Genomic DNA, 15312 nt, shown 5'->3' on the forward strand with positions numbered 1-15312 from the left:
CATTTGTAGACAGGGACTCAGGAGAAGAATCATGTCCAAGTCCTGTGTGTGTTGACACCAAAGGTTCTTGAGGTACCACTGAAGTTTTCTCATATGCAGCCTTGCATATGGGATCATAAAAATACTTGAAACCATGAACCGCAGTGCTTGCAGGAATTGCCTTGCAGAGAGAGCTGGGTCGTGCTTGCCAAGTTCATGAAGTAAGCCGAAAGGTCTTCTTACTTCTGTTGAGGGAAAAATACCATCTGGATAGCTGTATTCAGACTCGCTCCTAGGAAAACCATCTCCCTTGTAGGAACCAACTTTGACTTCTTTTCGTTGAGAGTGTAACCCAAAGAGGTGAGAATGTTCCTCACAAAATCCAAATCCTTTTCTACTTGCTGTGGGGAGTTCGCTTGAATGAGACAGTCGTCCAGGTATGGATAAATTTGAACGTTTCTCGGTCTGCAAAAAGCAATGGCTGGAGCTAGGCACTTTGCAAAAACTCTGGGAGCAGTAGATAAGCCAAAGGGCAATTCAGAGAACTGAAAGTGTTGCTCCCCAGCCCTGAAGCGAAGGGACTGCCTGCAACTTTCCCTTACTGGGATGTGCAGATAAGCCTCCTTGAGATCCAAAGTTACCAGCCATGAATCCTTGCCCAGCATTGGTAGTAACTGTTGAAAGGTGAGCATCTTGAACTTGGGAATCAACCAGAAAAGTGTTTAGAATAGACAGATCCAGAATGGGGCGCCAGGTGCCTCCTTTCTTGGGTACCAGGAAAAGTCTTGAATAAAAACCTAGGCCCGCCTGATTTGCAGGAACTGGTTCTATAGCCCCCATAGTCAGTAGAGAAGAAATCTGAGTTTCTACCTCTGCCCTCAGAGTTCTGGGTATGTCAGTGTACCCTTGCAAAACAGGGAAAGTGTGAAAGTAAAACTTGTAACCTTGGTTTACTATATTGAGCACCCATTTGTCATCTGTGATGGTAGACCATACCTCTGCGAACCTGGCTAACCTTCCCCCCAAAGGAAACCCAGGGCCCGCAGAGGTAGGCACAAGAAGGCCGGAGTCATTGAAAATGTTTGTTTTGGGAAGCTGGCTTAGAACTCCCCGATTTGGCAGAAGAATGCCACTGTTTAGCCCTTTGAGGGGCAGAAGCCTGCTCTCTGGAAGATCTGAAACCCCTAGGCCTAGGGCGACCCTGCTTGCCAGGATCAGGGGAAAGACCAATTTTTGGAAGGATAATGCCTACTAAACCGAGGAGGTGGAACCTGAAGGAAATCTTTTACAGCTTGCATAGGATTTTGCCTTATCCTCCAACTTCTTCAGTACCTCCCTCAGCCTTATTACCAAAAAGATTGTCCTTGTGCAATGGAACATTTAGCAATTTAGATTTAACAGGTACAGAAAGAGGCTGCTCCCTGAGCCAAGCATGCCTTCTAATTACAGAACCAGTGGCTGCTGCTCTGCAGGAAGCCTCCAAAGTGTCAAAGCCACAATGAAGTGAATGCTTATTAACTGAAGTGGCAGAATTCAGTAAGTCTTGCATATCTCTGTTCTCCGTCATGGAAGGAAAATCTCCAAATTTAGCCTTAATAGCCTCCAAAGTATGCTGCTGATACTTAAGCATGTGAAAAAGACAATTCATGGATCTAATGGCAAGAGTTGCAGAGGTACAGACTTTTTTACCCCACCTAAAGCCCTAGACTCCTTATCAGAAGGCACAGGATTTTTTGCAATAGCGGCCTTAACACCCTTGGGGCCTTGAGAAATCATTTCTGGATCAGCAGTAGGGTTTTTAAAAAGGAAGTGATGAGATCAGGAGCCCCATAATACCTATCTGGTTTTCTGGGGGCAGGAGGGACAGAATTAGGAGTTAAAGAATTTTCCATGAAAACATTATCCACAACTTCCAAAACTGGAGGTATAGCCAGAGGCTTATGCTGTGACAAATCCAAAAATTCCCTGATTCTTTTCTTAGACTGAGGAAAATCCTGACATTCCCATTTAAAGTGCTCCCTAAGAGTATTCAAAGTAACCCCACAGGAAAAATCTTCTGGAGGGGAGGCAGAAGGAATAGAGTCCTCAGCATCAGAATCCTCAAAGCTTGAAAAAAGTCGAGAATTTCCTTCTTCACCAGCAGACATACTGGAAATCTCAGAATTTGAGACAGACAAAACATCAAGAGATAGTCCTCTTTGAAGGGGGGGGGGGTGAGAGCCCTTAATCAGGGAAAGAAGATCACCAGCCATCTTCACCAACTGGGACTGAGGCACTGGAGTAGAGGCAGACACCTGCTTGTGAGTAGGTTTGCAGCTGGAAGGTTTACTAGCAACCTGGGGGGACTTGGGGGGCCTAGCAACTGCAGAAGTCTGAACTAAGGTAGTCGGTCTGGTTCTGGTCTCATGTCGAAAAGAGGAGGCGTCAGAAGCCGGTGCCTGGAAAGCAGCTCCGAACACATCTGAGGTGGCGACAGGTGGAGGGTCTGAAGACGAAATAGCAGCCTGCAGCATGGAGGACTCCATAAAGGTCTCGGCAGAGGCTTGTGGCTGAAAATCTGCAGGGGCTGTGAAAGCACCTCACTGACTACCACTGTGCTGACGACCAATTTCGCCTGTGTGTCGTCAGCAGATTTAACCCTAGGCCTGTCGCGGTCCTTGTCTTTGCATTTCCTAGGTATATCCGAAGTCGGGAGACCAGAATACGCCATACCGATGAATTTAGGCCAGACTCCGAAATGCTTATACAAAATCTTAGCTCTACTGCGTATGGTATGAGGGTTAAAGAAAGCACAGAGATCGCAGTTAGGGACGCTGTGGTCAAGGCCCAAACAAGTTATACTACAGGAATGGAAATCACGGTGTGGAATCTGTTTATCACAGCTAAGACAGTTATTATCTGACATTTGTTAAAGCAAGAAAAGAGGATCCCCAACGGGGGTACCTATCTGAAGGCGTCTTCAACTTAGTAGTCGGAAAGCAAAACGAAGGTAAACGGCCAACCAGCACCAGTGCGAATTGCATCTGCTTCAGGCTCTCCAGCAAGAAAGACTGAGGAAATGGTGCCGGCTGCCTCCCTTTATACCTGACATTCTGACATCAGTTTAACAACCCGCGGCAGCTGACGTCATATACCAAGGACTCTGGTATTCGGGCCGAATGAGGGCTGCCGGGAGCCAGATAACTCATATGTGAGGACTGCAACAATGAAACACGATCATCAGCTGGGCTATGTCAAGTAGCACATACACTCCCAGATACTTGTTTCTCTATCATTCATACTCGGAACACATGGGAAACAATATTCTCGATAATTTGATGGTGAAGTAGCACCTCCCAAGTGGATGTGGGGCAGAATTCATCTTTTTTATTTTGTTTTTGCATAATAACGTAATAATTCATACCCCTAGTTCGTCACTCACAGCATCAGACATCAGAAGGCAGAGAAATAAATTAAATTAGAAATATACTGGAAATACTGCAGAATTCAACTATGAAATGGAAATATCCAATTTAAATCTCATGTTAGTGCAAGTACAACAGTCAGCATACAATTTTATTCACATTTTACTTGTGCAACTATTTACAAATAAGTTTATTTGTGACAAAATTGTACAGATAAACATTAATATACTCATATTAAACAACTTACATATTTTTATGGTTAAACAACGTAAGGGGGATTCATACATGTGACTACTCAACACTGTTCTGCTTAGCCCTAAACATTAAAAATTCACCGTAGTCACGTACAATTAACATGAAATTCCTTATTTTCATCAGTTTTATAGTAAAATAAATGCAGTTAATTGATTATAAAACCTCTGAAATAATATTATGGCTACATCAAAAGCATATTGACATTTATTTATACTGGAATAATATGTTAAGCTTCAGGTTAACTCAATGTTTCACTTAATATTGTACTTGAAAATAGACATCTTCAAAAAAGGGCAAAAAAATAAGAAAACTTTACATACAGTTAAAAGTAATATCCAAATCACCCCTACTTCTGATTAAAAGGGATTTTGAGAGCCAGACCAAGCAGAAAATGCCACACTATAAAAAGGACTGTTAGGTGGTACAAGTAGAACTTGTACCAGTGATGTTAAATAAGATATTGGATTGCTCTACAGGGGGAAAAGTTTGGTTGCTTTTACCTACACATATATCCTTATATTCTGGGCATTAAAAATATCAGAAAAATAATACCAGAAAAGTACAACCTAATCTTAACTCAAAATATCCCCACTTGTGCTGTCCCACATAAACTTACAGTTTTCATTGTGAACTGTCAGCCACCAGAAGAACCTCTCCACTGTAACCTAGATGCTCTATGTATTCAGTGTCTTAAGGAAAAAGCAACAGAATGCAACACATCCATCCCCCTCTTCAAAGGCTTACATCATGACCTCGACTCAACAGTTTTGTGGCTTCTGTAAACAGCTATTTAGAATGGAACTGGATTGCTGCCCTAAGAGGAGCTTATGTTGCTTACCAATATACTGTATACTGCCAGCTGATTTCACATTCACCTTGATGTTTCACGCATGGAAAACTCTTCAGTGTTCGTTTGCTGGGCCAGATGAGACAATGTAAGTAAGGGAAGTCAGACAGGAAAATCGAGGCAGTCAGGGAATATAGCTGTGATCCTCTGATCAATACCGGTCTGAGGTGATAACTGCATTTTTCTGCTGCTCAAAGAAGAGAATGGCTTCCATAAACCAAACTGCATCACATCATATTCAGCCAAAGGGGCTGAGGATAACTGTTTCAGGTAGCAGACAGGGTACTATAAGGAGAAACCAGTCATTCATTAGGTGCAATCAACTCCATCAACAAATCTGTGGAAAAAAAAATAAAAATAAGGAAAACTTTACACAGAACAAGTGCGTGTGTGTGTGTGTGTTTATATGGTTTACCTTCAAAATGTCGGCAGGCACATGATTGAAACAACTTCCGCAAACTCAGAAACCTCAACCACGAAAGCTGATATTCGAATCACAAAATCTCGCCCCCTTTTTGATCCATGGTAGCACTTGATTCAAGTATGGAGCAGTCGGAAATGTCGATGTTCACTGTTTTGTTCGACTTTCTGACGTGTCGGTGGTACAGAATTGGCGGAAACTGTTAGACCATGTGCAAGTTTGGGGATGTGCTTGCCGACATTATGAAGGCAAACAGATATATATATATATAAAGTATGCACTGCAGCAGTGCAAATCTTGCATTTTACTGAATAAACACTCTACACAAAGACAAACACAATATCCAAGACAGTTTTGACTGACAGAGAATTTGCTCAATGGATTATAAAATGAACAAGGAAAACATACCATCTTTAACCAATGAGTGCACCATCATGCAGCTTAATGTCAACAAAGCAATCCAAGTCAAAGTTCAGAATTTTGCATTTTAATAACCTCTGTACCTCTTTCAATTTGCCTGGGTCCCTCTTACTTTAAGTTGACTGCTCCCTACTGCCCTTCCTTAGATACTGTGCTTTACTACCCACGGGCAGTTAGTTTTAAGGGTGCATCCTGAGTCTTTTGGAATGTGGTTACCTAGTCATCAAGCACACCTCTGAAAACTTAGTGTCACAGTAGCTCAGGGAGTGTTCCAAACTGGCTTCTTTCAAGGCCACTTGCTCAACAATCATATGAACAGCAGCTGTTCTGGACTTGATTTGTTTTAATGTTCATCTTATCTGCCTAATTTAAGTTTTATTTTTAGTGGTTTTACTATTTGCAGAGCTTAGTGAATAGGTACAGCTGTGTAAGTAAACTTACCATTAACAGTAGACGTTCAAATGATCACTACTGCTGTAGCCTACACTATATGTGAGTTATATCCTGCCAAGGATATAACAGATGGCCAGCTTCTAAAGCTTAGGGGTACTTTTACACCCTCAAACTATTACACGCTCAAAGAGAGCTACCTGAAAAAACACAAGCTAGAGCACCAAGTTCGTCCATGCCAAATGACAAAGGAAGGCTGAGCACTGAGAGGGCACAGCAAGAAATGAAAATATATACATACATTAAAAGTTTGTCATAATCGATAAACAAAACCAGGAATAGTGAGAGGCAGCAGCTACTACATCAGTATATCAACTGAACATCTAATGTTACATACAGTAAAAGTTTACTTACACAACTGTACCATGATCATCGTATCAATCACTGCAGCAGCAGCCTTGGCTATATGAGTAGATTATCCTAGCTTACATGTGGAAGGGGAAGGGTCCTGGAACCCTTGGACAATCATCCAAGCAAAGTCTGATTTAGTCCAAGAGAAGGAATCAGGCTTGTAGCACTTTGTAAAAGTATTTACAGAGGACCAAGTTACTATTTTTAAAATACTTCTAGAACCCAACCCTTTCCAAAAAGCCTGATTAATCTAATGCCCTGGAAAAGTGGGCCTTGACCCTGCCTGGAAAAGTTTAGTTGTAGAGAGGGCAACATGAGGTAATAGTTGAGACAACCATTTGGAAAAAAAATCTGTTTTGACACAGGTTGTCCCTTCTTACCTTCACAAGAAATTAACTGATCCAAAGATCTGAAAGATTTCATTCTGTCAAGGCAGTAATTAAGAGTTGTCTGTGGACAGCCAAGGCATGGAGTTAACCTTTCTCCCTCATTTTTAGGCTCAGGAAAGAAAAAGTACAGTCGTGTACACTTACCATAAATGTAGACCTATGAGTGTATTCACTGTTGCAGTCATCACCTGGGGGTTTATCCCTGCTGTGGTAGCCCTTGGCCGGCCCGAATACAAGAGTCAATGTTTTTCCGCATCAACTGCTGTTGCTGGCTGCCTGATGTCAGGTCGTCAGTGCTATAAAGGAAGGCAGCCAATGCCATCAGTTTTTCTTTCCCTAACCAGTCAGAGGCCCAAGTAAATATGGTAAAGTGGTCCTGGTGGCTAAAAGCCACAGTTAGAAACTTAAGTCTCCCTAAAGAAAGAAGATATAAGGTGGAAAGAGGGTGGGAAACCAGGGCTGCAACAGTGAATACACTCAAACATCTAAATACATGGTAAATGTACACAACTATACTATGTTCTTCGAGTTTCACTGTTGCAGTCATCACATGTGGGAGGCTTCCCAAAGCTAAGGAGAGGGGTGGTAGGATTAGTAAGAGACAGTACAGTTGTGTACCCTTACCATAAATGTAGATGTTCCGAGTGTATTTACTGTTGCAGTCATTACACTTGGTTTATCTGCCTGCAGGTTAGCCCTCAGCCGGCCTGAATACCAGAGTCTTAGACTCCTGCGTGGGGTGCTATCTCTTCTTCCATGACGTCAGGGGTATAAAACATGCAGCCGACACCATTACATCAGTTTTTCTTGCCCCAGATTTTAGGTGCCTCCACAAAGGGAAGCAATTATATATGTTACACCTCCAACAAAAAGCAAATACACCAGAAAGCTTAAAACAAGAAGCAAAGGTAGAGAAAAGAGAAGTCAGGGGGCTGGAGGGAGGGTAACCAGGAATGCAACAGTAAGTACACTCGAACATCTACATTTATGGTAAGTGTATACAACTGTACTATGTTCTTCGTGTTTCACTGTTGCAGTCATTACATTTGGGTTGATTCCCAAAACTAAGGAAGGGAGGAAGAAGTTAGAGAGCATTAGGGCCAGCTATTAAGCCCTGCAAAACTGCAGTGGCAAAACCAGCTCTGGATTTAGAAAAAAATATGCATGTGGTATTGCTTGGTGAAGGCACGTACAGAGCTCCAGGTAGCAGCTTCTAGGATGTCCCTGGTAGGGACCCCTCTGAGAAAGGCTGTAGAGGTAAATGTAGCCCTGGTGGAATGTGATCTTATCCCCTGTGGGGTAGGGTTTTCCATGGTGCTTACAGCAAAAATGAATGCAATGGGCCATCCATTTAGAAATGGTTTGCTTTGAAATGGCCTTCCCCTTTGCCCCTGTAGCAAAGCCAACTAGCAGCTGTTCAGATTTTCTTAAGAGGCTTAGTCCTGTCCAAATAAAATCTAAGTTGTCTGTGCACGTCAAAGAGTGCAGTATTCTTTCTCCTTTGTTTTGTGGATTCGGGGAAAAGGTAGGCAAATGAATGGGACTGATTTAGGGCCATACTAGATACCACCTTAGGCATAAAGGAAGGAGTGGTCCTGAGGGAAACCCTGTCTGCATGGAAGATAATGAAGGGCTCCACTGCCATGAGGGCCTGTAATTCAGACAATCTTCTTGCTGAAGTGATGGCTAGAAGGAAGGTTGTTTTCCAAGAAAGGAATTTCAACTCTGCAGTTTCAGCTGGTTCAAAAGGAGAGAGAGTGAGCTTTTCCAATACAACGTTAAGGTCCCTGGCTGGAATAGGGGCTTGCCTTGGGGGGGGGGGGGTCTTAAATTTTTAACCCCTCTGAGGAATTGCTTTAACAGGGGGTGAGAGAAGAGGGGTGGTTCAGTATTATAATGTGCTGAAATGGCAGAGGCATGAATTTTAATTGACGAGAAGGATCAGTCCTTGTGGAGCATTTCTGTTAAGTACTAAAGAATATGAGGTAAGCTGGGCACCATAGTGCCCATCCCTTGAGTCTGGCTCCAGGAACAGTATCTTTTCCACTTTTCAGCATAGAATTTTCTAGTACTAGGTGTCCTTGCTTCCAGAATGACATTTAGCACCTGCTTACTGAGGGATGCTATTGGAGAGCTCAAGGAATTAGCCAAGCTGCAAGGTTCAGGGTTTGAAGTTGAGGGTGCAGAATCTGGCCTGCCTGCTGGGACAGCAGGGAAGGTGCATGAGGTAGGTGCCATGGATCCAGCAGTATCATACTGTGCAAGAGGGGGTACACCAGTGCTGGCGAGGCCAGTCTGGTGCAATCAGTATTGTCCTTGGTTTGTCCTGTTTGATCTTTAGCAGAACCTTAGAGAGGAGAGGCGCGGGGAGGCAAACTGAGAGGCTTTCCCAGATAAAGGACAGGGCATCTACTTTCCAAGCTTGACAGTATTTGTCCAATTGCAAGTTCTGAGGGGAGGCAAATCGGTCTACCTCTGGTGTCCCCCTATTTGTTCCTCAAGATCTTGAATATTTTGGGTTCCAGGTTCCATTTGTGTGGGTCCATGAGATTTCTGCTTGTCGTCTGCCAGTGAATTTAGTTTGCCTGGCAGGAACTGAGCTTGTAGGTGCACTTGGCTGCTCAAAGCTTCAAAGCTGTGTTCCACAGAACCATGGTTAGTCTGCAGAGTGGGTAGGAATGGGTTCCCTTCTGCTTATGTACCACTTAACAGTGGTGTTGTCTGTCTTTAACTATAGTTGTCCTGGAAGAATAAGGTATTTGAAGGCTGTCAGAGCATTCTGTACAGCTAACATTTCTTTTCGATTGATATGCAGGTGTCTCTGCTTTGGGTTCCATTTGCCCTGAATGCACTGCCCTGCCATATGAGCGGCTGCAAAGTCTGATGGGTCTATTAGGGTTTGGGCAGCAGGAGGTAGAGTGAAAGGGAGTGCCTTGTGGTTGTAGGCCTCTGCCCACCAAAGGAACTCTGCCCTTAGACAAGGAATGATAGGAATTATTGTTTCCAGGTCCAGAGAATGTTGACACCACAGACTTTTTAGATACCATTAAAAAGTTTCCTCATATGCAGTCTATGGAATTAACAGAATGCAAGAGGACATGAACTCCAGAGATTGCAGTATTTTCCTTGCAGATAGCTGGCCTTTTGTGGCCAGTAGGTTGAAGTAAATTGCCAAATAAATTTGTTTCTCTGGAGTGAGGAATGCCATCTGGAAAGTTGTGTTCAAGCTTGCTCCCAGGAATACAATCTGTTGGCAGGGTACTAGGTGTGATTTCTTCTCCTTGATGGCGTACCCCAGTGAAGTTAGAAGTCTCTTTACAAATGCCAGGTGCTGTAATAGCAAGTCCTGACTTTCCACCCGAATCAGGCAATCACCCAAGTATGGGTAAATCTGAATATTTCTCTGCCTGCAAAATGCAATGGCAGGAGCTAGGCACTTTGTGAATACCCTGGGCGCAGCAGATAAGCCAAAGGGAAGTGCAGAGAACTAATAATGCATGGAGCCTGCCCTGAAGCACAGGTATTTCCTGCAAGATTTCCTGATTGGGATGTGCAGGTAAGCTTCTTTGAAGTTTAGGGTTGCCAGCCAGGCATCCTTGACTAGCATAGGAAGCAGCTGTTGGAGAGTTAGCATTTTGAATTTTGGAACCACCAGAAAGGTGTTGAGAATAGACAGATCCAGGATAGGATGCTAGGAGTTTTCTTTTCTGGGAACCAGGAACAGTCTTGAATAAAAGCCTTGTTCTCTTTGTTCTGCCGGGAAAGGTTGAATAGCCTTGATGCTGAGGAGAGAGAGAGCACTTGTTTTTGGGCCTCCGCCCACTGGTTTGAGGGGAGGTCTGGCCATCCACTTAGGTCTGGGAGTGAGTGGAAGTGGAATTTGTATCCTAGGGAAACTTTAAAAACCCATTTGTCTTGGGTAATGTATTCCCAGTTGTTTGCATGCAGGGCGAGCTTTCCTCCTAAAGGTGCAAGTAGTTGGGCAAGGCTTGGAGGAGTTAAGGATAAGTCATTGTGCAATTTTACCATAGTTGGGTGGCTTACTACTCCCTGCTTTGGACGTGGGAGCACCCCACTTCTTAGATCTGTGCATAACCTGAGACAGACGTCTTGGGTGGTCTGCTGCCCCTGGGTTTGGACTGAGAAGGTCATGAAGGGACTGGAAAGGACCAGTTTTTTGAAGGCCAATGCCTACTGAATCTAGGTGGCTGCACTTGTAAGAAATCTTTAACAGTTTGCATACACTTCTTTTGAGGAGGACTTCTGCTTTACTGCCAAAAAGGTGCTCATGGTTTATGGGTACATCCAGTAATTTTACTTTTACATGATCTGGCAAGTTTTGTTCCTTAAGCCAAGCATGCCTTCTAAGTACAGACCCAGTGACAACAGCCCTGCAAGATGCTTCTAAAGCATCAAAACCACACTGCAAAGTATGTTTACCAACTTTGTCAGCAGAATGCATAAACTCTTGTAAATCTTTGTGTTCTGCACAGTCAAGAAACAACATCATTTTCTGTTTAATTAGCCCCATAATGTGCTGCTGATACTTTAACATATGAAACTGGCAATTTAAAGCCCTAATGGCCAGAGTAGCAGAGGTGTATACCTTCTTAGTCCATCTGTCTAAAGTCCTAGAATCCCTGTCAGAAGGGGTAGGATTTTTCCCAGTAGTAGCCTTAATGCCTTTTGGTCCTTCGAAAATGGTCTCTGGATCTGCAGTATGATTCTTGAAGAGGAATTTGTGACAGTCAGGTAACTCTATAGTACCTGTCAGGTTTCCTGGGAGCTGGAGGCAAAGTATCCGGGGTAAGGCTGGATTCCAAGAAAACATCATCTACAATCTCCAGAACAGGAGGGATAGCTTGAGGCCTTGCGCTGAGGCAGGTTTAAAAATTCCTTAAGTTTCTTTTTGGACTAAGAATAGTCCTGGCTTTCCAGCGGAAATACTCCCCAAGGGTATGCAAGGTTTCACCAAAAGAAAAATCTTCTGGAGGGGAAGCAGAGGGAATGGAATCCTCTGCATCAGAATCCTCATAAGTAGATAAGGGTAAGTCCTGGTAGTCAGAAGGAGTAGAGATATCAGATTCCTGATCAGAAGGAAAAGGAAAATCAGTTCTAGGTCTCTTAGAGGGGGGAGGCTGGCTTCCCCTAATTAGGGAAGTAAGGTCTTCAGCCATTCTAATCATTTGTTTTTGAGGCATGTGGGCCTAAGAATGTGGTTTGGTCGTTGGTTTTCTAGGCGTAGTGCGAACTTTATGCCTGAGGAAAGTACAGTTGTGTACCTACCATAAATGTAGATGTTTGAGTGTATTCACTGGCAGGCTACCCGCAGTCGGCCTGAATTCCAAAGTCTAGGTCCGGTGTCGGTTGCTGTCGCCTCCTCCCCGTCAGTGCTCCAGGGGTATAAAAGATGCAACCGACACCATTTCCTTCAGTTTTTCTTGCCCCAGATGTCAGGTGCCCCTAAAATGGTAGGCTAAATTATGCCAATAAGCATGCATACACAAAAAACAAGTTTTCCTTCATCTACAAGCAAATACACCACATAGGTTGTATAGAATAGAGAAGTACAGATAAGACCCAGCAAAGGAAAGGGGGATGACGGGTGGGTAACATGGACTGCAACAGTGAATACACTTGAACATCTACATTTATGGTAGGTACACAACTGTACTATGTTCATCGTGTTTCACTGTTGCAGTCATTACAATTGGGCTGAATCCCAAAGCTAAGGTTGGGGGGCTGGTGCTAAATTGGATTAGGAGAGGCTATGAGGCCCTGCAGAACTGCAGTGGCAAAGCCTGCCCTGGATTTAGAGTAGAGAGGTAAGTGACAGTGCTTTGTAAATGTGTGCACTGAACTCCAAGTTGCAGCCTCTAAGGTGTCTTTGGTTGGTACTCCTCTGAGGAATGCTGCTGCAGTGGCTGCTGCTCTGGCTGAATGTGGCCTAATGCCCTTAGGCACTGATTTGCCATGCTGTGAATAGCAGAAACGAATGCAGTGGCCTATCCACTTTGAAATAGTCTGCTTTGAGATAGGCTTTCCTTGTGATCTTGCAGCATATGCCACTACAAGTTGCTCAGTCTGTCTGAAAGCTTTGGTTCTGTCCAAGTAGAAGCGCAGCTGCCTGTGAATGTCCAAAGAATGCAAAAGTCTCTTACCCTTATTCTGGGGGTTTGGGTAAAAGGTAGGCAAATGAATTGTTTGGTTAAGGGCCACACTGGAGACTACCTTAGGCATAAATGTAGGGTTTGTCCTCAGAGAAACCCTCTCATGATGGAAAATGATAAAAGGTTCCAGAGCCATGAGTGCCTGTAACTCTGAGACTCGTCTAGCGGAGGTTATTGCTAGGATAAGAATTTTGTATCAGCTGCAGAGGCTGGCTCAAACGGAGGCAGTGTGAGTTTTTCCAAGACATAGTTGAGGTCCCATGCAGGTATTGGGGTTCTCCTTGGAGGTCTTATGTTTCTGGCCCCTCTGAGGTACTGCCTTAGTAATGGATGCGAAAAAATAGGTGGTTCTGTATTGTAATGAGCTGAAATGGCAGAGGCATGAATTTTAATTGATGAAAAGGATAGGCCTTTACCCAGCATCTCAGTTAAGTATTGCAAAATCTGAGGAATATTTGGAACAATCGTGTCAATGCCTTGTGCCTGGTTCCAAGCACAGAATCTCTTCCATTTTTCTGCATAAGATTTTCTGGTGCTAGGCCTCCTGGCCTCCAAAATAACATCCATCACTGCTTTTGAGAGAGGTGTGTCTTGAATGGCTACATTATCCGCCATGCTGCCAGGTTTAAGGTCCTGAGTTGGCTGTGCAGTATCTGACTGTCTTGTTGGGTCAATAAGTGAGGAATTTGAGGTAATGTCCAAGCTGGACTTTGAGACAAGCTCTTTAGGATTGGGTGCCAGTGCTGGCGGGGCAAGTCTGGGGCAATCAGCATCATTTTTGGCTTTTCTAGTCTGACCTTGAGGAGTACCTTGGGAAGGAGAGGCAGAGGAGGAAAGGCATATACTGTTAGGTTTTTCCAGCTGAAAGATAGAGCATCCACTTTCCATGCTTCCTTGTGCAGAATTTCTGTAGTTGGCAGTTGTGAGGGAGGGCAAATAAGTCTATGTCCAGGCATCCCAGTTCTTTATTATCATGCTGAATACTTGTGGATCCAATTTCCACTCGTGGGGATCCATTAGGTTTCTGCTTAGTTCGTCTGCCACAGTATTTATCCTTCCTGGCAGGAATTGTGCTTGCAGATGTACTTAAGTCAATGCTGTGTCCCACAAGTTCATGGCTAGTCTGCAGAGGGGGTAAGAACGTGTGCCCCCCTGCTTGTTTATGTACCACATGACTGTAGTATTGTCCATCTTTATCAGTAGTTGTCCTGGATGAAGTAGATCCTTGAAGGCTGTCAGGGCACTCTGTACAGCTAGCATCTATTTTTGATTTATATGTAGATACATTTGACTTGCGTTCCATGTGCCCTGAATACATCTTCCTGCCATATGGGCCCCCCCCAGGCATAAACTGATGCATCTGTTGTCAATGTCTACCTGGCTGTGGGTATGGTGAATGGCTGTCCCGTGTTGAGGTGACAGGGTTTTGCCCACCATCGAAACTCCTGTTGCAGTCAGGGAATGAGGGTAATTATTGTTTCCAGGCTGTTGCAATGTTGAGTCCAAACACTTTTTAGAAACCATTGACGTTTCCTCATATGCAGTCTTGCATATGGAATTAGTACAATGCAAGAAGCCATGAAGCCCAAAGCTTGCAGAATTCTTCTTGCAGATAACTGGGACTTTGTTGCCAACATTTTGAAATAAGTAGTCAGTTGTCTGTGTTTGTCTGGCATGAGATAAGCCATCTGGGCAGTTGTATTTAAGCTTGCACCCAGGAATATTATCTCTTGAGAGGGTACGAGTTTTGATTTCTTTTCGTTTACTGTGTACCCTAGACCTGTTAGTAACCTTTTTACAAATGCCAGATGCTGTAGTAGAGTGTCCTTGTTCTCTGCTTGAATAAGGCAGTCGTGCAAGTATGGATATATTTGTATTCCTCTTTGTCTGCAAAATGCAATCACTGGTGCCAGGCACTTCGTACTGACCCTGGGTGCAGTAGATAAGCCAAAGGGCAGTGCAGAGAATTGGTAGTGCATTGAGCCAGCTATAAATCTGAGGTATCTTCTGCATGACTGTCTGATTGGGACATGCAGGTATGCCTCTTTTAGGTCTAAAGTCACAAGCCAAGACTTCTTGCCCAGCATGGGCAGAAGCTGCTGCAGAGTTAACATTTTGAATTTTGGAATATCCAGGAATGTGTTTAGGATAGACAGGTCCAATATTGGTCTCCAGGCTTTGTCCTTTCTGGGTACCAAGAATAGCCTTGAGTAAAATCCTAGTCCCTGCTCTTGCTGTGGTACTTGTTGAATGGCTCTCATGTCCATGAGGGATGAAACTTGTTTTGGTGCCTCTGCCCATTGATTGCGTGGCAGGTCTGGCATATCGTTTGGCCTTGGCAGGGTGTGAACGTGGAACCTGTAGCCTTGAGATACGATATTTAAGACCCATTTGTCCTGGGTGATCATGTGCCAATTTTGTGAAAAAAGTGCTAGTCCCCCCCCCCCCCAAAAAAAAAGGAGCTGCCAGAAGATAAGTGCTTGGTGTTGGCAGGGGAAAGTCATTGAGACTGTTTCCTGTATGGCTGTGATTTTTCCTCTCCACTTTTGGAGGTAGAAGCACCCCATTGCTTAGGCCTGTATGAGCCCTGGGGCTGTGATCTGCCTCTGGGGCGTCTGTATATGCC

The 15312-nt window shown here is 44.0% G+C and overlaps 1 protein-coding gene across 1 annotated transcript in view; it reads right to left on the reverse strand.

Moving 5' to 3' along the window:
* Nucleotides 1-3507: 3507 nt before the first annotated feature.
* LOC122811288 (golgin subfamily A member 7) overlaps nucleotides 3508-15312 on the reverse strand; it is a 435299-nt gene continuing 423494 nt past the window's right edge. The window contains exon 6 of the mRNA XM_044083034.1: nucleotides 3508-4822. The gene's annotated coding sequence lies outside the window, so the exon portion shown is untranslated. The remainder of the gene's footprint in view (nucleotides 4823-15312) is intronic.

Source organism: Protopterus annectens, chromosome 9.part0 (genome assembly GCF_019279795.1).
Source record: "Protopterus annectens isolate FY-2018-M chromosome 9.part0, PAN1.0, whole genome shotgun sequence".
Lineage (NCBI taxonomy): Eukaryota > Metazoa > Chordata > Ceratodontiformes > Protopteridae > Protopterus > Protopterus annectens.